Source organism: Equus quagga, chromosome 1 (assembly GCF_021613505.1).
Source record: "Equus quagga isolate Etosha38 chromosome 1, UCLA_HA_Equagga_1.0, whole genome shotgun sequence".
Classification (NCBI taxonomy): domain Eukaryota; kingdom Metazoa; phylum Chordata; class Mammalia; order Perissodactyla; family Equidae; genus Equus; species Equus quagga.
Window position 1 is genome coordinate 163,759,980 of NC_060267.1, and position 14,546 is coordinate 163,774,525.

Sequence of the window (14,546 nt, forward strand, 5' to 3'; positions counted from 1 at the left end):
CATTCCAGCTACGCCCAGGGCCCTGTTGATTTTTGAAAAGTTGTTCTCAAAATGACATTGTTCAATGCCAGGCATTTCTTTCCACTTTCCATAGTGCCTTTGAATCTTCTGAATAATCCGATTCGAGTGACATTTGTCGAGGCCCCACTACATGCTAGTCGGTGTGTTGGATGTGAGTGTGCAAAGAGCAAGAACTGTGCCCTTCACAAAGGCTGTGCCCTTCAGGTGCTCAGTCTGGAAGCAGAAACAGGCACATAAACACAAAAATAGTTCATCTCTCTGTGCCTCCGTTTTTTCATTATTAAATGGGAATAATTACAGTATTACTCTGGTTGAGTTATTGCAAGGGTTGAATGTAAACCAGAAATATAAAATGTGCTTAATACGTGCTAGAAAAACAGACAAATATGGAGCACTTAGGGCTATTCTGAAGGAATCCATAAAGGGTCCTGTGGGCCCTGGTACCGGAGGAATTAGCTAGGAGATGTCAGGTGTAGCAGGGACTGCACATCCCGTCTGCCCCGTATTCCATCGGTCCATCTTGAGTCCCCTCGAAGACATGGTGGACATTTCCTATGCATGCTGACAGCTTCCCTCCTTGAGCCCTGAGCCTTTCTGCTTCTGTGCCTGAGGAAGGGATTTCTGTGGCACCAGTGTGGGTCTTACTCAACCTGTGCTTGGAGATGCTGGGGATTTATCAACCCCAGGGGCAACCCTCAGCCAGTGAGGGATAGAGTTGGCAGATAAATATCCAGCTTCCCTAAGCCATGGGGGACCAATTCCAGGGCACATTCTACACAGCTCCTCAGAGGAATAACCCACTGACTGACTGAGAGATACTTCATTGGTTTTTCTCCCTTCCCCATCTCATGTTCTCCACTCCTTTACTTATAAAAAAAACTATCTGTGCCCAAGTCCTCATCACAAGTTTTGTTTTTGAGGACATTCAAACTTTAATAAATTGGAGATGAGGAAGAATAAATGGGAGAAGGAAGTTTTGGAAAAGAAGTGACATTTGAGATAGGCCTTGAAAGACAAGAGTTCAGCAAGTGGAGAGATGGAAAGGCCTTAACCAGGAACACAAGGAGGTAAAGGCATGGAGGCCTGAAGGACATCTGGAGTCTGGAATACGCCAGAGTCGCCGGAGCACAGGGTTCTCCGAGGCGGAGGCAGCCATCAGCTCCAGTAGAGCCCTGCATGCCGAGTGAGTCAAAGATGAAAAACGTTCCCTTCTTGCACAATGAGGTCTATTCAAGAAACACAGAACCCCTTATCAAATCTGTCCTCTCGAGTCCTGCTCTCCTCTAGAGTAATCAAAGGCGCGGAGTCATTAAACAGGGTATGCGCTGGGACCAGGCCAATTTAGTTTAATGATCCCAGGATTCCAGAGCCTCCTTGCCTCTCAGCGGCTTGAGCGAGTCAGCCAGATGGTAGCACAAAGCTTCTGGCTTTTTAGACAGCAGCTGTCGTCTTCTGTAGCATCACCAGAAATGAAGAAGCGTTTATTTAGGGCAGATTAAACATGAGTGCTCTTTACCTTAGCTGGATTCACGATTCTCATCTGATTCCGTGAGTAGGTCTTCGTGCCGGGCACTCCCTGGCCTGGTGTCCTAACCGTAGGGAGTGTTGGACAATATCCTTCTCTACTCTTGAGGTCTTATGAATGAAGATCCCAAAGTAGCAGCCAATGCTCAACGATTCTGTTTCCCGATTATTCAAGTTCTTCTGCTCTTCCACTCCTTGTGGTAGCTGCTCAGGCTTTTACTACCATCTCCAGTGAGCGATGGGATTGGAGAAGTATGAAACAGTACACCTACAGCAGCTGCCGTCGACGTCCTGCCCAGATACCCTTGGCATTACAATTATAGTGCACAACTGCCTGACTTGCAACTCCCCAGGGGCTTACCCGGTGGTTGGAGCCCAATCTGCCCAAACCTGGGAGGCCATAAGTGCCAGAGAATTAATGCTCAAGCCCCTGCAGCAGCCCTCAGCCAACAACAAAAGTTGAAGGATAAACGCCCCAGTTCCCTCTCCCTTCGGGTGTGACAACTCTGAGGTGCATGATTTACACGGCCCTTAGGGGGCTCCCCAGCGGGATTAAGCTCTGGTTGCCCAGAATGATAACTGGCCTCATAGGGCAGCTTTCATCAGAGACTTCCCTTCCCTGTCCGACTTTCCCACTCCCCCACGATGTTTTCTGAGATCATCACCCGAATAAACTACGTGCGCTCAATTCCTGGTCAGGGTCTCCTGGGGAACCCAAGCTTGGACAATATTCACCAGTCGGGCTTTGTCTTTTAGTGCCAACTCTGACGATGCTTTGTTTTGTGAGGGGGAAAATTTGGTTTTATTTTATGATTTTGATGTTTATTGGTTACATCTGAGTCTCTCTTTTGCCCCTACTACTATAGGAAATCGAGAGAGTTACCTGTGTAATGAGAATGTGCTGAATAGGTGGATCTGAGCGAGGGGGGCAGAGTTATTACAGGACAGATTGGGAATAGAGTCCCCAAAAACACATACTGGGAAGACATATCTAAGAGGAATTAGGAGTGGCTCACTGGCTAGCTAGAAAATGGCAGAAAAAAGAGAGTAACAGGCAGAGAGAAATGAAGATGATTTTGCACTGAGAAAAGAACAGTCTCTCACTTTGCCCTTCTCCAGAAGTATGGTAGAAATGTTAGTTACCTTTACTTGCTGACAAAACTTTACCTTTGTTAGAGTGGCCATGTGCCCAGCCACAAGTAACGAATCTTGATTAATTTAAGTCAACTGTGACAACCTTGTTTCTTTACTCCTCATCCGTTGCAGCTAAAAGTTGCCATGTGATTAGTTCTAGCCATTGAGATGTAAGAAAAAGCTTACTGGAGAATTCCAGGAAGGCTTTTGCTTTCCTGATAAAAAGGGACATAAGAGGCTGTCACTTTTCTATCCTCTTTTTTTATGAGTTAAATGCAGATGTGATGCCTGGAACTGTAGCAGGCATCTTGCAACCATGAGGCAACAAACCAACATGCTAAGAATGATTGAGTGGATAGAAAAAGCCTGTCTGCATTAAGCATTATCCTGGGCTGCTGACATATGTGACATTTGTTACAGAGAAAAATAGATCTCTGTGTATTTAAACAACTTATAGTTGAGTTTCCTGCTACTTACAGCCTAAAGCATTCTTAAATCCTAAATATATTATCTGTCAGGTTAAATCCCCAAGTCCTATAAAAAATATTAGTACATGTGATTTTGTGACAGTGACAACTAATTAGAAGTATTATTAGGTCAATAAAATCTTGGTTAATTAGAATTTAAGTAAGTTTTGAGAATACCCACAGATTAAAGTTCAGTTAAGCTGCAGGAAGAATGGTAATTAATTGATTCATTAATGAGGAAGAACTAAATGTTGAAGGACTGTTACTAGAAGTAGTTAGTAATCCAATATGAAAATAGTAAATTTTCAGGGAATATTCAAAGATTATACTGAATAAATGCATATGTAAGCATGTATGTATTTTTCCCAGATAACACATAGGATGTTTTGCACCTTGCTTTTCTTTCTTTTTTTTTTTTGGAGGAAGATTAGCCCTGAGCTAATATCTGTCACCAGTTCTCTTTTTGCTGAGGAAGACTGGCCCTGAGCTAACATCCGTGCCCATCTTCCTCTACTTTATTTGTGGGATGCCTACCACTGCATGGCTTGACAAGCAGTGCATAGGTCTGCACCTGGGATCCGAACTGGTGAACCCCGGGCCACCAAAGCAGAACGTGCAAACTTAACCTCTGCACCACGGAGCTGGCCCCTGCACCATGCTTTTTATCAGTTGAGAATACATCTTGGATATTGCCCCATTTCAGTTCAGAGAGAGTTTCCTCAGACTTTTCCTTTTTACAGCTGTATGGTACTCCATTGTGTGAGTGTCTCATGTTCTGTTCAACCATTCTCCAACGACTGGGTGTTATGGACTTAATTGTGTCTTCCCAAAATTCATATGTTGAAACCTTAACCCCCAGTACCTTAGAATGTGGCTGTATTTGGAGATGGGGCCCTTAAAGAGATAACTGCGGATAAATGAGGTCATAAGGGTGGGGCCCCAATCCAATAGGACTGGTGTCCTTAAAGAAGAGGAAGAGACACCAGAGATGTGAGCACACAGAGAAAAGCCATGTGACGACACAGCAAGGAGGTAAGAGTGGGAGCTGGCCACAACTGAGAACCCCCTCAAAATACCGGCCCTCGACTTATAAAGACAGCTCTTGTGACATCTCTGGCTGACAGTTCTCCGGGTTTGGCCTGGGGATGACCCCATGGCTGCTAGCACTCCTGCAGCTCCGTGGGCGGGTGAGGGGAGCATTTATGCATGTGAGTGGTGGTGGTGGTGGAGGGGATTGGCTCAGCTTTGCCACAGGCAGTCTTCCGATTAACACTTCCTCCACAGTTTACTATCTCACCTCCCACGCTAACTCTCTACCTGGCGACTCCAGGCTCCCAGCATTCCTGGGGCTCCTGGGGGAGATGGGCTCCAGGCTGAGCTGCAGTCTTCATTCCAGCAGTGGTGGGTTCCTCCATATGCTTACCTGTCAATGTGTTCTCGTTCGCCATCTGCCAGCCAGACATTCATTAATAACTCTCATGCAATGATAAACCTGGTCCCACTCTCCACACTGCTGGGGGTTTATTTCCTCTGGGACATGTGTCACAATTTCAAAGGGATTTGGAGAGAAAATTGGGAGATAATTCCATGGAGTCCCCTCATCTTGACCTAAAAGCCTTCATTATTGTAACATAGTGTAGTGTCAAGGACACTTGACTGGGAAGTTGGAGACTAGAGTCCTTGTCCTAATTCCATCATCATCTATTTCACCATGCTCTTACACTCCTTTTCTTCATCAACCCCTTACAGCTCCAAAATTCTGAGATTCTTTAGGGGACCTTTTTCCATATAGGTGACACCCACCAGCTGACTCTGTGAGCTTTATCCCTGATATTTCCTCCTGCCACCCTAGTGCACCACAAATGAATGTTTGTGTCACTTTCCTTTTCCCCATTGTCCAAGAACCTTCAAAAATTTCAAGTGGGAAGAAAATCAGAAGCAAATTATTCAGTGAGAACTAAGGGCTGAGGAATCTCAAAAGGATGCAGAATCCTTTGGCCCCTTTCCTATTTTAAAATTCCCTGCTGACAACATCAGGCTCTGCTCTTTCTTAAGATCTATCCTTCCTGGGACTGAGGAGACACTAAAAGGGCTTAAGTGAAAGAATTAGGCAAGGGAAGGAGCAGAAGCAAAGCTAACTGGCACTGCCAGAGTGGTGAGAATGTATTCATTCATCCAAAGAGAAGTTGTTGGGACCCAAGAACACTTAAGACACAGCCCTAGCCCTCTAGGAATCTACAGTGTCATCAATCAGATTTTCAATCATGGAGCCAAATTTGAAAGGAGCAGTCAAGTGTTTGCTGCTCTAGATAAATGTGAGGCTGTGTGAGAATTCACTTAGTGGAGACTGTGGCCTACAGGGGTATATAGTCTGTTATTGCCAAAGAAATGCCAAAGACTGGAATGAAAGATGTAAATCTCGTCAAGAAGGAGTCTTTGGAGCATATGGCACAGAGATAAGCCAGCTCATAGGGAAGGAAGTGTACCAATGTGGCATGCCAAGGTGATGCAGGAAGAATGGTGATAGGTAGTCAAAGCCAGCATCTCAGCTCACCTTGCATCATTTGCCCATCCAGAAGAGGCTTGCTGAGGTTAGGCAAGGATGACATAGATCTCACATAGAACATTTATTTGGAGATGGGCTACTGTTTATAGTGGTGAGTAAAAAGATTGGGTATGCTTTATTTAGGTCAGTTTTGGCTTTCACCTCAGATATCTCTAACCAGATAATGAACTACCCAAAAATGTAGCAGCTTAAGGAAGCAATCATTTCATTACTATATCTTCTGATTTTGTGGGATGGGAATTTGAATAAGACTCAGCTGGACAATTCTCCTACTCAATATGGCCTCAGCTGACATCACAGGATGGATCCAGAGGTGGTATTCAGTGCTGCGTGGGCTGATCTGAAAGGCCCAAGGCAGCTTCACTCATATGTCTGTGCCACGGTGATGGATAGAGGACTGTGTCTGGCTGAGGCTGTTGACAGGAGTGCCCATGTGTGGCCTCTCCAGCATGGCAGTCTCAGAGTAATTGGACTTCTTACATGGTGGCTCAGGGCTCCAAAAGAAAGTGTTCTAAGAGATGGGAAGTGGAAGCTGCCAGTGTCTTAAGATATGAGCTGAGAAACTGGTACAGCATCACTTCCCTTGTATCCTATATGGTCACAGAACTGCCCAGATTCAAAGGGAGGGAATATAGACCCCATTTTTTTCCTTTTTGCTGAGGAAGGTTAGCCCTGAGCTAACATCTGCTGCCAATCTTCCTCTCTTTTTCTTTTTCTTTTGCTTTGAGGAACATTAGCCCTGAGCTAACATCTGTGCCAATCCTCCTCCACTTTATATGTGGGTCACTGCCACAGCATGGCTGATGAGTGGTGTAGGTCCACACCCAGGATCTGAACCTGTGAACTCTGGCCACCAAAGTGGAGCGTGCCGAACTTAACCACTACACCATGGGGCTGGCTCCTAGACCTCAATTTTCAATAGAAGGGACCTCAAAGAATCTGTGGCCATCTTTACTCTGTTGCAGCGTTAAAGAGAAGACTGGAGAACAGAATGCTGCACTGTCCTTCTCATAGGGTGATCAACGATCTGGTTTTCCCAGACTGAGGGATTTCCTGGGACTTTTAGGGCTAACACTGGGAGCATCCCAGGTAAATGCAGTCAGTTGGTCACCCTACCTACTCAGCTTATTCTTGATTCACTGAGACCTTAATAGACACAGCAGGTTCTTCCCATTTTTTGCATTCTAGTATCTTCTTGTAGGAGATTTGTGTTCATGTGGGTTGTAGTTCAAGGAAACAGCTCAGGAAACAGCTTTCTGAAGTTGAGATTGAAAAATATAGGTATTTTCAAGTAAGGAGAAAAAAAACGCACAATGGTAGAAAATGGAGATTTAAAAAGAAATATCCCATGCTGTCTTTCTCACAAGTCACTGTCAGAGTTCATCATTTTTATCATGCTAATTGTACTTAGTCATAGTTCACATTTTGTTTGCTCTTCCCCAACCCCTCCTTAGCCGAGTGTCCAGGGATATATGAATATCTCAATGTAGCAGAAAGAGCAGAAAACATAGGTTCAAGTTTCCCCTTTGTCACATCTACAGTCATACGCCACACAATGACGTTTTGATCAACAATGGATCACACATTCGATGGTGGCCCCATAAGGCTGATATCATATAGCCTATGTGTATAGTAGGCTATACCATCTAGGTTTGTGTAAATACACTCTATCATGTTCACACAACGGCAAAATTGCCTGATGATGCTTTTCTCAGAATGTGTCCCCATTGTTAAACAGCACATGACCGTATTAGTAACATGACTTTGAACATATCCCTGGACCTGTCTGAGTCCTAGTTCCCTCATCAAAGGCAAAGATCATTTTGCCTGATTTTCTGACAATTGGCATACACATCAAACGAAAAATCATTTTTATCAATGACTTGGATGTGAGCCTTGACAGCATAACAGAATTTTTAGGCCATATGCAGCTTTGGAGGGAGAGTTAATATACCAGATAATGCTCAATATCCAAAAAGATTTAACATGCCAGAAGGATGGGATAAATTTAATGAGATAAAGTTTAATAGAGAAAATTAAAATTTTTGAACTTTGGCCTAAAAAAACCCAACTCAAGTACAGAATGAGAAACATGGATTAGTAGCAACATATATGAAATTATTTGGGAGTTTTAGTCAACTACAGGCTGAGTATACATCAACAGTATCATGTGACTACCAAAAACAAAAGCCTAAGAAGCCTTGGGCTGAATAAAGGGAGTCCAGGTCCAGGTCAAGAGGGATGCTCATCCTTTTCTAATGGAACAGAGGAAGCACATCTGGAATATGTATTCATTCAGTTGGAATCCCAACACTTCAAAGGGGTTAAAAAAACAACTAAAGCCTTTAGAGAAGAATGTACAAGATGGAATGAGAACCCAAAGCTTGGAATGGTTAGCTTAAGGGACCAAAAATCCCTAGAGTACTAGACAGATTTCCTCAAATGCACTAGAAGTGATAGACTGGTTCTATGTGGCCCTGAGTACAGAGAATTAAGGCCAAAGTGTAAGAGTCCCAGGGAAATAGATTTCAATTATAACAAAGGAATATTGACTACCACAGAACTGTAGCCATGATGGTTTCCATGTCATGGGGCTTTCCATGGGGCAGGGTGTAGAAGGAGAGTCACTGGGCACTAGGAGGATTTGGTAGATTGTATTTTCCAAAGACAGTCTTGCCAATATATATCCCATCACACTCCATGCCAAGATCCCATCCCATCCTGTGTAAGAATATATATGTCTTTACAAAGTGATGTTGCCACTCCTCCACCCAGCGATGGGAACCTATATTCTCCCTCCTTGAATGTGGGCAGATCTTTGTAACTGTTTTGACCAGTAGAGAAAATAAACCTATTGACTTTTTAAAAAATTGAGATCATAATAGTTATAACATCGTGAAATTTCAGTTGTACATTATTATTTGTCAGTCACCATATAAATGTGCCCCTTTACCCTTGATGCCCACCCCCCAATCCCCTTCCCCTCTGGTAACCAATAAACTGTTCTCTTTGTCCATGTGTTTGTTTACCTTCTACATATTAGTGAAATCATGCAGTATTTGTCTTTCTCTTTCTGGCTTATTTCACTTAACATAATATCCTCGTGGTCCATCCATGTAGTTGCAAATGGGATAATTTTGTCTTTTTATGACTGAGTAGTATTCCATTTTATATATATATATATATATACCCCATCTTCTTTATCCAATCATTAGTCGATGGGCACTTGGGTTGCTTCCACATCTTGGCTATTGTGAATAATGCTGCAATGAACATAGTGGTGCATAAATCTCTTTGAATTGTTGATTTCAAGTTCTTTGGATAAATACTCAGTGGTGGGATAGCTGGGTCATATGGTATTTCTATTTTTAATTTTTTGAGAAGTCTCCATGCTGTTTTCCATAGTGGTTGAACCAGTTTACATTCCCATCAGCAGTGTAAAAGGGTTCTGTTTTCTTCACATCCTCTCCAACATTTGTTATTTTTTGTCTTGGTAATTATAGCCATTCTAACAGATGTAAGGCAATATCTCACTGTAGTTTTGATTTGTGTTTCCCTAATGATTAGTGATGTTGAACATCTTTTCATGAGCTTATTGGTGATCTGTATCTCTTCTTGGAAAAATGTCTGTTAATATCCTCTGCCCATTTTTTGATTGGGTTGTTTGGTTTTTATTGTTGAGTTGTATGAGTTCTGTATATATTTTGGAGATTAACCCCTTGTCAGATACACGATTTGAAAGTATTTTCTCCAAGTTGGTAGGTTGTCTTTTCGTTTTGTTCCTGGTTTTCTTTTCTTTGCAGAAGTTCTTTAGTCTGACGAAGTCCCATTTGCTTATCTTTTCTTTTGTTTCCCTTGCCTGAGTAGACATGGTATTCAAAAAGAGGTTTCTAAGGCTGATGTCAAAGAGTGTACTGTCTAGATTTTCTTCCATGAGTTTTATGGTTTCACTTACCTTCCAGTCTTTAATCCATTTCGAGTTAATTTTTGTGTATGGCGAAAGATAATGGTCTACTTTCATTCTTTTGCATGTGGCTCTCCAGTTTTCCCAACACCATTTATGGAAAATACTTTCCTTTCTCCACTGTATGTTCTTGGCTCCTTTGTCAAAGATTAGCTGTCTGTAGATGTGTGGCTTTATTTCTGGGCTTTCAATTCTGTTCCATTGATCTGTGTGTGTTTTCATACCAGTACCATGCTGTTTTGATTACTATAGCTATTATAGTATATTTTTAAGTCAGGGATTGTGATGCCTCCAGCTTTGTTCTTTTTTCTCAAGATTGCTTTAGCTATTCGGCATCTTTTGTTGCCCCATACAAATTTTAGGATTCTTGGTTCTATTTCTGTGAAGAATATCACTGGGATTCTGATAGGGACTGTATTGAATCTGTAGATTGCTTTAGGTAGTATGGACAATTTAAGTATGTTTATTCTTCCAATCTGTATGCATGGAATATCATTCCATTTCTTTATGTCATCATTGATTTCATTCAATAATATCTTACAGTTTTCATTGTATATGTCTTTCACCTCCTTAGTTAAATTTACTCCTAGATATTTTATTCTTTTTGTTTCGATTGTAAATGGGATTCTTGAGTTCTCCCTCTGTTCGTTCATTACTAGAGTATAGAAATGCAACTAAATTTTATAAGTTGATTTTGTACCCTGCAATTTTGCTGCAGTTGATTATTTCTAATAGTTTTCTGATAGATTCTTTGGAGTTTTCTATATATAGAATCATGTCATTTGCAAAAAGTGAGAGTTTCACTTCTTCCTTGCCAATCTGGATACCTTTTATTTCTTTTTCTTGCCTAATTTCTCTGGCCCAAACCTCTAGTACTATGTTGAATAAGAGTGGCAAGAGTGGGCACCTTTGTCTTGTTCCTGTTCTCAGAAGGATGGCTTTCAGTTTTTCCCCAGTGAGTATGACGTTGGCTGTGGATTTGTCACATATGGCCTTTATTATGCTGAGGTACTCTCCTTCTATACCCATTTTATTGAGAGTTTTTATCATAAATGGATGTTGGATTTTGTCAAATGCTTTCTCTGCATCTATTGAGATGATCTTGTGGTTTTTATTCCTCCTTTTGTTAATGTGATTGATTGATTTCTGAATGTCAAACCATCCCTGTGTCCCTGGTATAAATCCCACTTGATCATGATGTATGATCCTTTTAATGTCTTGTATTCAGTTTGCCAAAATTTTGTTGAGGATTTTTGCATCTATGTTCATCAGCGATATTGGCCTATAATTTCCCTTCTTTGTGTTGTCCTTCTCCGGTTTTGGGATCAGGGTGATGTTGGCCTCATAGAATGAGTCAGGAAGTGTTCCATCTTGTTCAATGTTTTGGAATAGTTTGAAAAGGATAGGTATTAAATCTTCTTTGAATGTTGGGTAGAATTCTCCTGAGAAGCCATCTGCTCCTGGACTTTTATTTTTTGGAGGTTTTTGATTACTGTTTCAATCTCTTTACTTGTGATTGGTCTATTCAGATTCTCTATTTCTTCTTGATACAGTTTTGGGAGGTTGTATGAGTCTAGGAATTTATCCATTTCTTCTAGATTGTCCAATTTGTAGGCAAATAGTTTTTCATAGTATTCTCTTATAATCCTTTGTGTGGTACCAGTTTTATTTCTGTGGTATCCATTGCAATTTCTTCTCTTTCATTTCTAATTTTACTTATTTGAGCCTTCTCTTTTTTTTGCCTAGTGAGTCTGGCTAGGGTTTTGTCAATTTTGTTTATCTTCTCAAAGAAACAGCTCTTAGTTTCATTGATCCTTTCTACTGTTTTTTTGTTGTTGTTTCTATTTCATTTATTTCTGCTTTAATTTTTATTATTTCTCTCCTTCTGCTGACTGTGGGTTTTGTTTGTTCTTTTTCTATGTCTGTTAGGTGTAGTTTAAGATAGTTTATTTGATATTTTTCCTATTTTTAAGGTGGGCCCGTTTTGTTACCAATTTCCCTCTTAGGACTGCTTTTGCTGCATCCGGTATGAGTGGGTATTTTCATTTTCATTGTCTCCAGATATTTTTTATTTTTTCTTTAATTTTTTCATTGACCCTTTGGTTTTACAGTAGCATGCTGTTTAGTCTCCACATAGTCACAGTTTCTCATTTTCCAAGTTTTTTTTCCTGTGATTGATTTCTACTTTCATAGCTTTATGGTTGGAAAAGATGCTTGATATGATTTCAATCTTCTTAAATTTATTGAGGCTTGCCTTGTTTCCCAACATATGGTCTGTCTTTGAGTGTTCCACATGCACTTGAGAGGAATGTGTATTCTGCTGATTTGGGATGGAGTACTCTATCTATTAAGTCCATCTGGTCTAGATTTTCATTTAATTCTGCTATTTCCTTGTTGACTTTCTGTCTGGATAATCTATCCATTGATGTAAGTGGGATGTTGAGGTCCCTTACTATTATTGTGTTGCTGTTAATTTCTCCTTTTAGGTCTATTAATACTTGCTTTATGTACTTTGGTACTCCTGTGTTAGGTGCATATATCAGTGTTATGTCCTCTTGGTAGAGTGTCCCTTTTAACATTATATACTTCCCGTTATATACTATATTTATCAATATGTACTTATGTATTTTTTTTTAAAGATTTTATTTTTTCCTTTTTCTTCCCAAAGCCCCCTGGTACATATTGTATATTCTTTGTTGTGGGTCCTGCTAGTTGTGGCATGTGGGACGCTGCCTCAGCGTGGTTTGATGAGCAGTGTCATGTCCGCGCCCAGGATTCGAACCAACAAAACACTGGGCCGCCTGCAGCGGAGCTCGCTAACTTAACCGCTCGGCCATGGGGCCAGCCCCTGTACTTATGTATTTTTGTCTCCCATTGCTTTTTTATCTTGAGGTCTACTTTGTCTGATTTGTCTGATGTAAGTATGGTAACATCTGCTTTCTTTTGTTTGCCATTAGCTTGGAGTATCGGCTTCTGTCCCTTCACTCTGAGCCTGTTTGTCTTTTGAGCTGAGATGTGTTTCCTGGAGGCAGCATATTGTTGGGTCTTGTTTTTTCATCCATACAACTGCTCTGTGTCTTTTCATTAGAGAATTCAATCCATTTACACAGAGTGATTGTTGATATATGAGGGCTTAATACTGCCATTTTATCACTTGTTTTCTGGTTTTTCTGTATTTCCCTTGTTTCTCGGTCTGTGTATTACTGACAGCCAGTGTTGGGGTTTATGATGGTTTTCTCAGTTTTCTCTTTATCATTTGTGTCTCTGTTCTGAATTTTTGTTTACTGGTTACCATGAGGTTTGTATAAACGATCTTGCAAATGACATAGTCTATTTTTTGATAGTCTCTTGTTTCCTTAGTCTAAGCAACTTGCATCCCTTTCCTCTTCCCCAAGTTATCATTTTCACAACTTACTCCATTTTGTGTTGTGAGTTTGTGATTAAAATGGATTATAGTTATTTTTGATGCTTTCTTTCCCTTTGTCTTTAATGTTATAATTGTTTGCTAACCTGTTCTGATAGAGAGTTCCAATTTTCTGATTTTGTCTATTTATTTCCTTGCTCAAGCCTTTGTAAACCCCCCTGTTTTATTCAGGTATGAGGGCCTTCTTAATCAAATCTTGTTGGGGGGTGGGGTCTTGTGGCAATGAAATCCCTTAGCTTTTATTTATCTTGGAAAGTTCTTATTTCTCCATCGTATCTGAAGGATATTTTCACTGGATAGAGTATTCTTGGCTGAAAGATTTTGTCTTTCAGAATTTTGAATATATCATTCCACTCTCTCCTAGCCTGTAAGGTTTCTGCTGAGAAATCCACTGAAAGCCTGATAGTGGTTCCTTTGTAGGTTATTTTCTTCTGCCTTGCCTGTCCTTACTATTTTTTCTTTGTCATTGACTTTTGCCAGTTTTACTAACATATGCCTTGGAGAAGGTCTTTTTACACTGATGTAATTAGTTCTATTGGCTTCGTTAGCATGTAATTCCAGCTCCTTCTCCAGGTTTGGGAAGTTCTCAGCTATTATTTCTTTGAACAAGCTCTCTGCTCCTTTCTCCCTCCCTTCTCCCTCTGGAATACCTATAATCCTTATGCTTCATTTCCTAATTAAGTCAGATATTTCTTGGAGAATTTCTTCATTTCTTTTTCGTCTTACCTCTCTCTCCTCCTCCAACTGCAGTGTTTCTATATTTTTATCCTCTAAATTAGTGATTCTGTCCTCCATAAATCAGCTCTATTTTTTAAGGACTCTAGATTTTCCTTTATCTCATCCGTTGTGTTTTTCATCTCCAACATTTCTGATTTACTTTTTATAGTTTCAATCTCTTTTGTGAAGAATTTCCTCTGTTCATTCATTTTATTCCTGAGATCATTAAACCACCTTTCTGAGTTTTCTCGTAACTCATTGAGTTTCTTTATGATAGCTATTTTGAATTCTCTGTCATGTAGATTGTAAATTTCTGTGACTTCAGGATTGATTTGTGGGTACTTGTCATTTTCCTTCAGGTCTGGAGTGTTAACATACGTTTTCATGCTATTTGATGGAGTAGATTTGTGCCATTGCATAGTGTTAGTATCTGGTTGCAAATTCCACCTGCCACCACTGAGGGGGGGGCAGGACCTGTGTATTCTGAGCTCTATGCAACCCCTGGAACACGTGCCCATGTGTTGGAAGCTGTGCCTACTGGGCCCACCTGCATTTGCCCACTGGCCACTGCTGCTTTACACACGTATTTGCAGGCGCTCTGGCAGGGATCCCCTGTTCTGGCCAACTGGCTGAGCTGGTGCATCAGGTGAGGGGAGGGGGGGCGCTTTCTTTCACGTGCATCATCCAATGCACCCCTACTCTTCACTCACTGTCTGCTGGCTTGGGCTG